The sequence below is a fragment of the Sinocyclocheilus anshuiensis genome, unplaced genomic scaffold (genome assembly GCF_001515605.1).
Source record: "Sinocyclocheilus anshuiensis isolate Anshui unplaced genomic scaffold, SAMN03320099.WGS_v1.1 scaffold495, whole genome shotgun sequence".
Lineage (NCBI taxonomy): Eukaryota > Metazoa > Chordata > Actinopteri > Cypriniformes > Cyprinidae > Sinocyclocheilus > Sinocyclocheilus anshuiensis.
In genome coordinates this window covers 667,668-681,386 of record NW_015552586.1, presented here as the reverse complement: position 1 = coordinate 681,386, position 13,719 = coordinate 667,668, and the positions used below count along the sequence as shown (strand labels likewise).

Below are 13,719 nucleotides of genomic sequence, written 5' to 3'. Positions count from 1 at the left end.
CTAAATTGAATAATCATAATTAAAATTTTTCACATATATATATATATATATATATATATATATATGTATATAATGTAATAATTAACAGTTTCATAATCTATTTTAATATCGACCTGTGAAGTTTTATTTTTTTTCCAGAATTTGTTATTTAATTTTTTTCAGAAGTTTTATTTTTTTTTCGACTCCATTCTAATGGTTTAACTAAATGTTCATAATCATAAAGAATGTCACGTGAATTCATAAAATAATTATATCAAATAATTTTTATTTATTTTTTCAATTTAATAATTTAACAATTTAACAATAATATTGTCCTCTGCAATTTTCTTTTTGTTTCTTTCTTTCTTTCTTTCTTTCTTTTAAAATAAATTCCGTGTCTGTTTTATTTTTTCTGGACTCCATTTTATTGGATTAACTAAATTCTAATAATCATAAAGAATATTGGTTGAATTCATAAAAAATTAACAATTTAATAATTTATAAATAATTATTGCAATAATATTGTCCTGTGCAATGTTTTATTTTTTCAGAAATTCTGTCTGTTTTTATTTTTCTGGGTTCTGTTTATGATTTAATACAAAATTATAATAAAAAATGGTTGTAATCTAAGGAATGCAATCATTAATGTAATCAAAATAATGTGAACAATTAAATCCCTCCTTTAAAATCTAATCAACTGAAATTTGAACAATTCATTTCATTTTATGGCAAACAAAGTGCTGCACAACAGAGGTTTACTGTTAAAATTAAAACACGGGGGACAAATTGTGTTATTCTTTAAAAAAGAATGTTTTAATACCTATATTAATTTTATTGTTATTATTTAAAATGTATGTTCTACTGTGCAATAGTAATATATTTCTGTCACAATTTCTTAAAGTTAGACCGAACTTTTATTTTGGCAGGTTTTAGTGAAGAGATTTACATAGCAGTCTTTTTGCAGACAGACGTCAGTCTATATCACCATTCGATTAAGTGTACAGCCATACTTTTGATTTATTCATCCATATTTTATGCCAAATTCCATTTTAATGACTCGATTCTGCCCTAAATGTTTTGTATGTATTGTTTTTTTATTCAGTAGAATTAACCTCATGGTATTTATGCAGAGACAGCAGCTACTGTTTCACTCAGATATGGAGTTCTCATTAGTGCACACACTAACACAAGCGCACTACTGAGTGAAATCCAGAAACTCATGCAGTTATAACAGCTGCAGTCATAATCTACATCAATATGAGTCACACAGAGGACCATTTGACATTTTACAGCCCCGGCGGTTGCCCGCTAAGACGTCACGTCTGCGGGATTCTCTTCAGTCTGAGTTAGTTTGTTAGTTAGTGCTTAGGTTTGAAACAGCATCTTTTGGATTACAAGCTCAAGATATTTACCTGCTAATTCACTACAAGCTTGTGTGTGTCAGAACGCAAACACAGCTGAGCAAAGCAGACTCAACACAGCCAGCACATCTGTGCCAGGCGTTATGAGCCGTGTTTGCTGTAGTAAGGTGATTACACACTGTGATGCTCTCAGGTGAGATGTTTACAGGTGATGCCCACGTCACGCCATTTGCAGAATCCTCACTTGCCAGTTAACATGCAGGAAGTGGCTGTTTCTCACATTTTGTTTGGGGTCAGCAAGAGTTTTTATGATTTTTGCTCACCAAGGCTGCATTTATTTGATCAAAATACAGTAAAAATAGTGAAATATTATTGCAATTTCCAATAGCTGTTTTCTATGTGAATGTATGTTAAACTGCTATTTATTTCTGTGATCAAAGCTGTATTTTCAGCATCATTACTCCAGTCTTCAGTGTCACATGATCTTCAGAAATCATTCTAATATGCTGATTTGCTGCTCAACAAACATTTCTGATTATTATCAATGTTGGAAACAGCTGTGCTGCTCAATATGTTTGTGGAAACTGAGATACATTTTATTTTTCAGAATTCACAGATGAATGGAAAGCATTTATTTGAAATCTTTTGTGACATTATAAATGTCTTTACTGTCACTTTTGATCAGTTTAAAGCATCCTTGCTGATCAAAAATATAATTTCTTTAAATAATATATATTTTACTGACCTCAAATTTTTGAACAGTAGTGTAATTATGCATCAAAAAGACAAAGCACGAGTGTAAACAGTTTAATACTCTGATATTGTCATTTATAGGTTCCTTTAGCTGTCGTATGACTGTTTTAGACACTAAATCTTGTACTGGTATGATGCATGAAGATGTGAGATGTTCATAGAAGCTTGCTTCCCCTGTCGCCGCGGTAACGAATCAATTCCAACGTTGTTTTTCTCTTCTAAACTTTCTCTAAACAGTTTATGGTTCTTGTTGAACCCCTCACTGCGGCACATTGGCATCAGCGCTTTATTTAACCTCTCTGAAAACCTCTTTCTCCGGAGTGAGAGGACTGATTATTCCTCTTTACCCAGCGTCCCCCTCATGATTCTTGCTGTGACGGTTTCTTAGTCCTCTTGAGAAGTTTTGTTTTGCCTTACCCAGCATTCCCAGTGACTTCAAAGCCTCTGTGATTGTTTCATGCTCCGTGGCGGCCCATTGTGCCGGCTTTGCATATTCATGAGGATCGTCTTTCTCTCGCTCACCAATGGCTCACGGTTGGGATGCTGGGAGCTTGAAAGCAAGACACCATGAGACCTGAGGAAACTCTCAAGAAGCAGAACAATTAGACGTTCAGCGTCTGTTTTTAGTGAGGCAAGCTTAAATGCTTTAGAGTTTGGTTTTAGGCAAGACAGGCAAAAACATTGTGTTTTCATGCACTGGTCAGTTTTAAGATTTTGGGTTATTTGGCTTTTTGTAATGTTATTTTTAATTTGCATCTGTAGGTGTCTGTTACAATATGTATTTTTAAAGGCCATTTTCTCAAATTAGTTTTTTTCTTCACTTCAGCAGCACTGACTTGCACCAAAATTTGCAGTTTTATTCCTTTCTATATTCTGAATATATTTACTGAGGGGTTTGTTCATATATCATTTGCATGATTTTATTTTTGCACCCATGTTTGCGTCTGTAGATTCCAAATATAATGCATATCTTTAAAGGCCATTTTATGAACATTTGTTTGTTTCTCCACTTCAGCAGCACTTGCATAAACCAAACTTAGCAGTATTATTAATGTCTGTCTTCTAAAGGATTTTACTGAGGGGTTTGTTGATATCATTTGCCTGATTTTATTATTACACTCTATCTATTTGCTTCTGTAGATTTAAGTTACAATATATCTCTAAAGGCCATTTTCTCAAAAAGTTTTTTATCCACTTCAGCAGCACTTGCATACACCAAAATTTGCAGTTTTATTCCTTTCTATATTCTGAATATATTTACTGAGGGGTTTGTTCATATATCATTTGCATGATTTTATTTTTGCACCCATGTTTGCGTCTGTAGATTCCAAATATAATGCATATCTTTAAAGGCCATTTTATGAAAATTAGTTTGTTTCTCCACTTCAGCAGCACTTGCATAAACCAAACTTAGCAGTATTATTCATGTCTGTCCTCTAAAGGATTTTACTGAGGGGTTTGTTGATATCATTTGCCTGATTTTATTATTACACTCTATCTATTTGCTTCTGTAGATTTAAGTTACAATATATCTCTAAAGGCCATTTTCTCAAAAAATATTTATCCACTTCAGCAGCACTTACATACACCAAAATTTGCAGTTTTATTCCTTTCTATATTCTGAATATATTTACTGAGGGGTTTGTTCATATATCATTTGCATGATTTTATTTTTGCACCCATGTTTGCGTCTGTAGATTCCAAATATAATGCATATCTTTAAAGGCCATTTTATGAAAATTAGTTTGTTTCTCCACTTCAGCAGCACTTGCATAAACCAAACTTAGCAGTATTATTCATGTCTGTCTTCTAAAGGATTTTACTGAGGGGTTTGTTGATATCATTTGCCTGATTTTATTATTACACTCTATCTATTTGCTTCTGTAGATTTAAGTTACAATATATCTCTAAAGGCCATTTTCTCAAAAAGTTTTTTATCCACTTCAGCAGCACTTGCATACACCAAAATTTGCAGTTTTATTCCTTTCTATATTCTGAATATATTTGCTGAGGGGTTTGTTCATATATCATTTGCATGATTTTATTTTTGCACCCATGTTTGCGTCTGTAGATTCCAAATATAATGCATATCTTTAAAGGCCATTTTATGAAAATTAGTTTGTTTCTCCACTTCAGCAGCACTTGCATAAACCAAACTTAGCAGTATTATTCATGTCTGTCTTCTAAAGGATTTTACTGAGGGGTTTGTTGATATAATTTGCCTGATTTTATTATTACACTCTATCTATTTGCGTCTATAGATTTAAGTTACAATATATCTCTAAAGGCCATTTTCTCAAAAAATATTTATCCACTTCAGCAGCACTTATATACATATCTATTTGCTTCTGTAGATTTAAGTTACAATATATCTCTAAAGGCCATTTTCTCAAAAAGTTTTTTATCCACTTCAGCAGCACTTGCATACACCAAAATTTGCAGTTTTATTCCTTTCTATATTCTGAATATATTTACTGAGGGGTTTGTTCATATATCATTTGCATGATTTTATTTTTGCACCCATGTTTGCGTCTGTAGATTCCAAATATAATGCATATCTTTAAAGGCCTTTTTATGAAAATTAGTTTGTTTCTCCACTTCAGCAGCACTTGCATAAACCAAACTTAGCAGTATTATTCATGTCTGTCTTCTAAAGGATTTTACTGAGGGGTTTGTTGACACTTTATTACATTATTTATTTGCATCCATAGATTTCATTTACAATACTTATTTTTAAAGGCCGTTTTCTCTAAATTAGTTTATTTATCCACTTCAGCAGCACTTACATACACCAAAATTTGCAGTTTTATTCCTTTCTATATTCTGACGGATTTTACTGAAGGGTTTGTTGACATATCATTCACCTCACTTTATTACATTATTTATTTGCATCCATAGATTTCATTTACAATACTTATTTTTAAAGGCCGTTTTCTCTAAATTAGTTTCTTTCTGCACTTTAGCAGCACTTACATACACCAAAATTTACAGTTTTATTCATATCTATATTTTGAAGGATTTTACTGAGGGGTTTGTTCATATATCATTCACCTGGTTTTATTTTTGCATTTTATATGTTTGCGTCTTTAGATTTCAGTTATGTATTTTTAAGGGCCGTTTTCTCTAAATGAGTTTCTTTCTCCATTTCAGCAGCACTTACATACACCAAAATTTACAGTTTTATTTCTTTCTATATTATGAAGGTTTTTACTGAGGGGTTTGTTCACATATCTGTAATTTGCCTGGTTTTATATAACATTATATTCCTAAAAACATAGTGAAAAATGTATTTTTTCCTCACTTTTGACAGTATTTTCAGTGATAAAAAGAGATTATCAAAAATTCACTCTATAAAAACCTTTCATTCTAATATGTTGACATAATCAAACAAGAATGTTGAACCTGGCTTGATCTAATATTCATATTGATTTTCTGGAAATTTGTGCAAATTAGTGCATGTTTAATTAGATAATGCCTCGTTTGCATATTTAAACATGTCAGAAAACTTGTAATACAAAAACATTTGTAGTTTTTGTTATCAACTGTGGAAGTATTGAAGATTCAAGAGCTTTGTTGTCATATGTACTAGTAAAATGAAATTCTTACTTTGTTTACTCCTCTCGAGAATGACAGGGTAGAAAGGAAACAAACAACTTACAAGGACAATACAAAATACGTAAAAAAAAATAGAATATACAATAAAGTATAATAAAAATATAAATAATAATAGCATAAAAAAGTTACAAAATAGAAAGAAAAAGAGAACCTGTATAATAATTCGAAAAATAACTGACAATAAAAAAAATTCACAGTATAAATGTGCAGTGCAATTAGCAATAAAGTAGTGATAAAGTGTCAGTGTAAAGTCTATTGTTTAAATTGTCCATGATTATCAGTCAAATGCGTTATGAGTGTATGATGGTCCAGCAGGTAAAGTGCAGAGTGCCATTGAACACAAAGCCACTAGAAGGCAAGCCTGCAACCATTTGCCGCAAAAGCGTAACAGCTAAAGCTAACGCTTTCGGTCTGGCAGTACATGGGAAAGGAGACCAGAGGCCCTTTTTTTTTTAATGGATGTTAATGGAGGAGAGGCTTCACTACACTGAATAAACAGCTTTTTAGAGGAAACGGCTTATCATTTAATGAATCGACAGCCTATCTGCTAATCTTCAACATGTTTTACACTAAATAATACTTTTGGATTGAACTATTTTTAGAGTTTACCATGAAAAAAATGCAGTTTTATAAGAGAAGTCACTGACTTTTTGCGACAGGTGCAATTCAGCTTACGGCATTTCTCATTCATTCCTATGGTATCCGTAAACGGCGACTGAGTGTCGCACAACTCTGACTGAAATTCAATGACGTCAAGGCTGTAATGTGATTGGTCATCTCCCTATAGTAAGATAATCTCTGATTGAACAGGCTGAATTTACCCTGATGATACAGGTGGAAGTGGCAGTGGGTTTTGACTATTTATTGGTTATATCTATGGTTATATCTATTCGTTTTTTTCTGGTGTGTCTTGCCTTAAAGTGCCCCTATTATGGATTTTTGAAAATGACCTTTCATGCAGTGTGTAACACAGCTCTAAGTGAATGAAAACATCCTGCAAAGTTTTAAATCTGAAAGTGCACCGTATAAAAAATTATTGTCTCTCAAAAGAAAGAGTCGACTCTGAATCATTTAAATGAGTTGTTTTTCAAACGAATCCCAAGCCGTTTGAAAATGCAAATTCATTCTTTGCCACTTGGTGCAGCTTTTGGAGCGGTAAAAATGGTTGTTTCCCCGGTAACGGCTGTGCACAAAGCAGCACTGCGCTCACAAACGCTGCTTTATCAGGCATTACAGGCATGATGAAATGAAACTGAAATCGACCAATCGCCAATCGGACCAATCACCGCAGATTAGCGTCACGCAAAGGAGGGGTTTGGAAAAATGAATCGTTGAGCGAATCGTTTGGTAGTCGTTGAGCAAGTAAGGTAAAAATAATGCATATTATAAGACAATTAAAGTGTTTTTTGAACTTGCATGCATGTCCAACCTGTTATTGGGGACTCCCAAAACCAAAATATGAACCTTTCATAACCCATAATAGGGGAACTTTAAAAATAGTTAGTGATTAGTTTAAACCTCTAACATGCACAGATGAACATGTCAGGATACAGGATAATCAAATGTTTATAATGTTGTGTCTGAGACGGCAGGGAGAGATCGCTGTTGTAAGTGCAGTGTTGAGAGCTGAAGGATGGTCCGGAGATGCCGATGGTCTGATGGCATCGGGTGCCACAATCCGATTGGGTTTCACACCTGTGTGCAGCTGTTGGCTCATAGGAAGTGGAATGTCTTTCCCAGTTTCCGTGACTGAACTCTCAACGACCGCTCAAGATGGAGAAAAAAAAAAAAAGCGCGGCAGAAAATCCCCTGTTGAAATTTCACAGTGGCAGGGGTCAGAGTCGCTGTCAGGCGGAACATCGCTCACGGATCGCATTCCGTCAGCCGCTATTGTAATTCAAGAGTCCGTGCCATCTCGACCGCTTATGCCCGCGTCCTTTGTTCCTCACTTAAGTCGTGAATTTTGCGGTTGTCTCACAGATTTTCCAGCTGCATGTGAGCGACAGAGTCGTCTGGCCGTAAATCCACACAGACTCTGAACCTCTTGCCTTTTCTCATGTCTGTGAGGGAATGCTAACTGCAGCTTTTGTGTGTTTTGCCCAAGGGTTTGTTGGTTAATTATAGTTCCAACAATAATAAAACCATTTAAATGGATAGTTCACCCAAAAATAATGATTTACCTTCACGCCATTCCAAATCTGTATGACTCTCTGTATTTTGTAAAGCACAAAAGGGAGACATTTAGCAGAACTTTCACACTATTTTATTTCAAGTAGTGAAAGCAGACCAAACACAAGGCAGCTCAGAAACAATCCATACAACTTGTGTGCTTTATTTCAAGTCTTCTAACGCATATGAAGCCATTTAAATGTGGTGCATTGGCACATTTTTACTACGTTTGACTTCAGAAGACAGAATACATCTGTAATGCCTTTGCATGTATGTACATTACCATTCAAAACGTTTTTTTTTTTTGGCAGAAATTACTTTTTATACTGCACAGATGCATTACATTGATCAAAAGTGACAGTAAAGACATTTATAATGTTACAAAATATTTCTATTTCAAATAAATGCTGTTCTTTTGAACTTTCTGTTAATCTGTGAATCCTGAAATATAAAATGCATCACAGTTTCCACAAAAATATTCAGCAGCACAACTGAGTAATGATGCTGAAAATTCAGCTGCGCATCACAGAAATAAATTACACTTTAACAGATATTCACATAGAAAACAGCTGTTAAAACAGTTTGTTTCCAATTTTTTTTCTGTATTTTTGATCAAATAAATTCAGCCTCCATGAGCAGACTTTGCAGAAATGTTAAAATATTTTACCAACCACAGATTTTGAATAGTAATGTACATTTGCACTTATTCAAGGGCATTTGCACTTATTTTTCCAAAATAACTTACAACTGAGGAACAACAAAAGCAGTACAGGCTAGAAAAAGAAGTGAAATCTCTATGAACAAAGTAAAGTTTAATACTGTTATGGTGCTTTTTGTCATTTTTGATGCTCAACAGCATCTCACTGAATGGAAAAGAGCATCCTGGTCAGTTTTTCCTTTCGGGTTCCAAAGAAGTAAAAGTCAAACAGGTTTGAATGACATGAGGGCGAGGAAAGCAATGACAGAACTTTAATTTTTGAGAGAAAGTTGTTATTTAAGGTGTATTTTAGGTTGTTATTCACCTGAAAGACTTGTTTTCAAAAGTGCAAAACGTTTGATATTTATTTGTTTTTGAAGCTTTAATAATAATAATAATAATTATTATTATTATTATTATTATTATTGTGTATTTTATTGTTGCTGTTGTTGACAAACTAAGTCCATTTTGATGAAGTGAAATGTTTCCAAAGGAAAATTTGGACCAACATTTTGCCATTTATCTGTAGACACAATATTTAGGAACCAGTAACTGTTTGAGTAGAAAAGTGTGAATATTGGTAAAATAAAATATCCAGTATTCATCTTTACTGCTCAGCATCTCATATAAAATGAGTCTTCTAGTCTCTAGATGTGGGATTTTTTCACTTGTTTTCTGGTCCAGCAGGTGTGTCTGATCACTTTCTGCTGAACATGTGAAGTTCCTCTAACATTCATTCTGCTCATTTCTCATGTGAATCTCTGTGCTCTTGATGTAATCTCAGTAATGGCACTAACTCTTAATCGGCTTAAGTTGTATGTGTCGGTGAGATTAGGGCGAGAGGGGGTGTGTCGTGGCCCGAGGTGAGTCCCGCAGTCACCTGACGTGTGAATGGCTTTTGTCATGCGCTCTTTCTGCTCTTGTGTGTTTTCATTGCTGCTTTGTGTTCTTTATCCCAGCCATAATGAGCTGTCAGTCAGCCGCTGGCACCCTACAGGGGAAAGGAGGAAATGCTTAACCGACCCGGCAGGAACTAGTTCTTACAGCACTTTGAGTGAGAATACATGGTGTGTCATTTGCTTTCATGTTTTCGATGTCAAACTACATGGAGATTTTTTTCCCCAAAAAATATTGTTTTTTTTAGTTGCAGTTTAAAATGTTGTTAAACATAAGTAAATTATCACTAGTATTAGAGCTCATAATGATGCAATCAAACATAGTAGTACGGTAAGTTCAGAATTTAACCAGCTAAACGCCAGAATCCTACAGAAAACATACTAGCTACTGCATAGAAACATGATAAAAATGGTTAAAACACTGGTTTACACACTTAAAAGTAATTCAGAACACCTTAGCAACTGCATCACAACATAGTATCATCAGGTGCATCCTAAATCGCATACGTATGCACTATTCTTTTGAGTAGTGTGCTCACACTGAAAATTCAGAAAAGGAAAAAATGCACTTAAATAAGGAAAAAAAAAAAAAGTGTGGAATGTTGGACACTTCATGCACAAAATACATTATAACAAAACAATCTTATGTAATTCATACATTACATAGATGAGTACACAGTAACGCCCTAGCAACACCCCAGCAATCACAACACCCGGTTTTTCATGGGCAAACACCTAATTGTGTTTATGAAATAATAGAGATTAGTTAAACAGTCCAATTTAAGCCACTATAGTTGGTTTGTATTTGTTACCGGCTTAGCAGTTTGTTGGTTAGCAACACCCTGGCAACCACCCATAACACCCTATCATTAATGTGCTGATTTTTGCACAAGCAAGGACCAATCACATTTTCTTTATGACATGAAAGAGACTAGTTAAATCAGTTCAAACTGAATTTAATCTACTATTGCATTTGTGTATTTGTTGCTGGTTTGTCTGTTTGTTGGTTAGCAACACCCTGGCAAGCACCCACAACACCCTTTTGTTAATTTGGTGAATATTGTATGGAAAACACCACTCACATTTTCTTTACGAAATGAAAGAGACTAGTTAAAACAAGTCTAACTGAATTTGAACTATATTTGGTTTGTATTTGTTCATTGTATTAAAGATCATGTTCCATGAAGATATTTTGTAAATGTCCTACCGTGAATATATCAAACCTTAATGTTTGATTAGTAATATGCATTGCTAAGAACTTCATTTGGACAACTTTAAAGATGATTTTCTCAGTATGTTTTTTTTTTTTTTTTTTGCACCCTCAGATTCCAGATTTTCAAATAGTTGTATCTTGGCCAAATATTGTCCGATCCTAACAAACATCAATGATAACATAACATACATCAATGGAAAGCTTATTTATTCAGCTTTCAGATGATGTATAAATCTCAATTTAAAAAAATTTACCCTTATGACTGGTTTTGTGGTCCAGGGTCACATATGACCCCTTTAAAGTACTGGTGTTGGTTTGTCAGGGCAGCAGGAGTGCAGCCGCTGTGGTCACGTGACTCTGGAGCACTGGAGGCTGTTTTGGGGGGCCCCTGGCCTCCTTTCAGCGGATGGCCCTCCCCTGTGTGTGAGGAGGGTCCGCTGGGGTCCCGGCTGAGCCGCAGAGATCAACTGCTGCTTTTATTGTCTCTCCACAAGGTGTCCAGAGTGGAGGGGCCATCCCAATCGCAGCGAGAGAGTAACACCCTCTTTCTCTCTGTCCGTCGCAAGCCGGCCGTCAGTGTGGAGTAACTGTGGAGCGAGCGGCGTGCGTGTGTTTCCATGCACTGGTTCCATGCTCGAATCTCAGGGATGGAGCTACAGGTTCAGACCCGCTGGACATCGCTGCTCTTTCTGCTGGGTTCGCTGTGGCTGTGTTGGTCCGCTCAGGGTGAGTATCAGCGTTTACTGCAATCTCCGTCTGCTGTTTTGCGCATGTTCGGTTCTGATGGCAGCGTTTGACTGGTGTCTGTTTGTGTCTGATCCCCATATGCTGCACGTCATGTTTCATGTTTAGAATATTTGTCAGATGGGCGCCAGAAATGCAGTGCTGCATTTGCCAAATATGCACTGGGGAGAACTATAATATACATTCCGTTTAAAATATGCATGGGTAGTTGATGCACAACTTGACCGTGGAGTTTGTTTTCAATCAAGCCCAAGATTTTAGGTTGACATGTACATGCGTGTGTGTATTTTAGGGAGCTGGAAAGTTTCTAATCACCTGTTAAATGCTGCTGCTGCAGTGACAAATGAACTTTAAAGAATTAATGACATTAATATGATGAATTATCATGAATAAGAATCATAAAAATGCTGTTTTAGGTAATAGTTTTACAGAGTTTAGGGGAAACTATTGTGGATGATTCATGATAAGACATTTTGGTCTAAATTAACTTTTATTAAAATTTTAAGATGACTTCCAGAGTCCATTTCAGCTCATGTTTAATATATGCATGGGTAGTTGATGCAAAATGTTTCTAAGGAGTTTATTTTTTTAAACAAAACGAAGATTTTAGGTTAAAATGTATATGCATGTGTAAAGAAAAGTGTGTTGAAGGTCACTGGAAAGTTTCTAATCACCTGTTAAATGCTACTGCAGTGACAAATGAACTTAAAATAATTAATAACATTAATATGATAAAAATGTTGATTTGGGAGTTGTAGGGAGTTTGTCACACTCAAGTGATGTCAATTTCATGTATTGTGGACGATTCATGATAAGAAGACATTTTGGTTTTCATTAACTTTTATTACAATTTTAAGATGACTTTCAGCATCCACTTCAGCTCATATTTAATATATGCATGGGTAATTGATGCAAAATGTGTCTATGGAGTTTTTTTTTATTTGTATTTTTTTTTACAAATGCTGAGATTTTAGGGTAAAATGTACATGCATGTATAAGGAAAAGTGTGTTTTAGGTTACTGGAACCTAATATGTTCCTAAATGTTCCTTCAGTGACAAATGAACTATTAAAAGTGCAAATAAGTCGTCCGTCAATTAATATCATCATGAATCACGAATAATAATTATAAAATGCTGTTTTAGGTCATAGTTTTAGGATTTTGTCACACTAAAAAAATATAAACTTAATGTTGAATCTTTACTGTGGACGTTTCACATCAAGAATACATTTTTGTCTTCGTGAACTTTTATTAAAATGTAAAAATGTCTTTCAGAGTACATTTCAACTCATATTTAATATATGCATGAGTAGTTGATGCAAAATGGGTCCATGGAGTTTGTTTTAGGTTCAATTCAATTCACGTTTATTTGTATTGCGCTTTTCACAATGCAAATCGTTGCAAAGCAGCTTTACAGAAAATTAAAGTTTCTACATTATATTTAGTAATAGATTATCAGTGTTGACCATCTCAAGTTGACATCCATATGGCAGAAGTGTACTGTAAAAATCAAGCAGTTAGTTAATGTCATGTAACAAGTCAGAAGTGCTTATAATTACCCCATGCATCCCCAGTAGTGCTAATATTAATAATCTCTCCTCTAGTCTGGGTGCCTTATCTAATAATGTTCGAAAAGAGGCTCGCAACTTAGGTGTAGTTTTTGACTCAGAACTGTCTTCTGATGTTCAGGTGACTAAAGTGGTGCAGTCTTGTTTTGCACAACTGAGGCAGCTAACGAAGATAAAGTCATTCCTTTCTTTGGCAGATTTGGAAAGAGTCATTCATGCTTTTATTTCTTTCAAGTCTTGATTATTGTAATGCACTTTATTCTGGTATTAGCAAGAGAAATCTCCAAAGATTGCAGCTGATTCAAAATGCTGCTGCTAGGCTTTTAACACGTACTAAGAAAAGTTACACCGTTACACAAAGTTACAACATTACACCGATTCTTGCTGCTCTTCGCCGGTCGCCTGTGAGTTTTAGAATTGATTTTAAGATTTTGTTGCTTGTTTTTAAGGCCTTGAAGGGTCAGGCTCCTGCCTGTATTTGTGATTTATTCATTCCTTATGAGCCTGATCGCTGCTTGAGATCCTCCGGTAGGGCCCTATTAATGGTTCCAAAATCTCGACTTGTTACCAAAGGTGGCCGCGCTTTTGCTATCCGTGTGCCTATAAGCTATGGAACTCCCTGCCTGGGGATAGTGCGTAGTGGAGTGCAGCAGATCAGTGCACGAGTTTCAGATACTGGGGTGGGGGGACAGATTGGCCAGTTCTAATTATTGGGGGGCCTTGTC

General features: G+C 35.1%; 1 pseudogene; it reads left to right on the top strand.

The window, feature by feature from the left end:
• Nucleotides 1-13,719, top strand: part of LOC107665455 (bone morphogenetic protein receptor type-1B-like) — a 59,388-nt pseudogene that overhangs the window by 10,815 nt on the left and 34,854 nt on the right.